Source organism: Myotis brandtii, unplaced genomic scaffold, assembly GCF_000412655.1.
Source record: "Myotis brandtii unplaced genomic scaffold, ASM41265v1 scaffold46, whole genome shotgun sequence".
In the NCBI taxonomy this organism is placed as follows: domain Eukaryota; kingdom Metazoa; phylum Chordata; class Mammalia; order Chiroptera; family Vespertilionidae; genus Myotis; species Myotis brandtii.
Genome location: NW_005367587.1, coordinates 7628493 through 7630186, shown reverse-complemented (window position 1 = coordinate 7630186; position 1694 = coordinate 7628493). Strand labels below are relative to the sequence as shown.

The 1694-nt window shown below is 51.6% G+C and overlaps 1 protein-coding gene across 1 annotated transcript in view; it reads right to left on the bottom strand.

The window, feature by feature from the left end:
- The window catches only part of LOC102241258 (poly [ADP-ribose] polymerase 14), a gene marked incomplete at its 3' end in the record, with an annotated part of 12934 nt that overhangs the window by 7999 nt on the left and 3241 nt on the right, over nt 1-1694 (bottom strand). The gene's annotated exons all lie outside the window — the stretch shown is intronic.

Here is a 1694-nt window from a genome sequence, read left to right as displayed (position 1 = left end):
TCTCCTGCCCCCTGCCCTCCTCCCTTCTTTCACACTCTTCTGTGTTCCCCTTTCCTCTCTGGGTTTCATCTTTCCTTCCTGGATCCTTGCTTAAAGCTTTCCAATTGCTCTCATGGCCTTGTAAGCCTCTCCTCTGGCCCAAATGCTTCTCAAATCCAGGGAAGGAAAGTGGGATTACGAGTTGTCCACATCCTCTCCTGTGAGATTCTAATGGAAAAAGTGTGTGCTCTGGGAGTGTCTGGTCATGTGCCTCCCCCTAAAGGACCTAGTGGCTGTCTTAAGCAAGCAGATGTTTGGTATTTGTCCTCCTCCTTTTTTTTTGTTGTGTGGTTTTGTTGATGTTCTTGTTAATACTCACCAGAGGATATTTTTTCCATTGATTTTTAGAGAGTGGAAAGGAGGGAGAGAGGGAGAGAGAGAGAGAGAGAATAAAACTTCGATGTGAGAGAGCCACATCCACCCGGGATTGAACCTGCAACCCTTCAGTGCACTGGCCAATGCTCTAACCACTGAACCCACCAGCCAGGACCTCCCCTTTTCTTCAACAGCAAAAGCAAGCGGGAGGAGAGAACTCAGCTGCTCAACTGCCTGTGAGAGGGGACCTTCCCCCTCAAAAGCTCAAAATTCTCAACCTCCTTCAACCCCATCTGAGGACCAGCCTGAAACCCAGGGACAGGTACTAGCGAACGGCCAACAAAGATAGTGGTGGTCAGGAGCAAGCTGTCATCTCCCTCCAGTAACTCTCTCTATGTCACCCAGGCCATGTGACTTTAAGCAGGCCTCTGCCCCTGCCCAGGTGACCCCAGAACCACTGGGAAGCTCCACAATACATGGGGAAATCGTCATGACTCCTCCCATTGCTTAGCCCAGTGGTCAGCAAACCGGGGCTCGTGAACCACATGAGGCTCTTTGGTCCCTTGAGTGTGGCTCTTCCACAAAATACCACGTGCGGGCACGCACGTTCAGTGTGATTGAAACTTCGTGGCCCATGCGCAGAAGTCGGTTTTCGGCCTGGGCGAGTCTTTTTGAAGAAGTGGCATTAGAAGAAGTGGGGGGTGTTAGTCGGTAGGGTGATGGGAGACATGGCACAGGCAGGCCCCGGGATACACAGCATGGGGGGAGGCGTGCAATTCATGCACGAGTTGAGTGAGCCAGTCAGTCAGCAGTCTCATTTGCAGTGGTTAGTGCTAGTTGCATAAACGAAAACCTAGAAGCCACCTTTAAAGAGTTCAATCTGAGGTGAACACCTGAAATTGCTGCATCGAACAACCACTTCAAAAATACAACTAAAAGACAAAACAGACATCATCCAGAACCACAGGATGGCTGGCTGAGTGGAAATTCTACAACTAGAAGGAAAGAGAAAAGCACACTGAGACTCAGAAGAGGTGCGGAAGTAAAGTGCAGAGGTACGGAGGCGCACATGGAAAGGGGCTGGCAACAGAGGTGTCTTTTGCAATCAGGAGGGAGGCACAAGTTCCCGACGGCCCTGACCCCAGTTCCGGGCAAGTCTCCAGGGACCCAGACTCATAGAGGGGAAAAGTGGACTGTCTGGCAGCGGGTGGAACTCGAGGGCAGCTTTCTCTCAGAGGTGCTTGCAGCGATTACCAGGACACTGAGACACCGGACCTCTTTGGGCAGGACTGAGGATCAGCCATAGCTGTTTGCTCCACCCTGTTGATTCCCTGAGACCC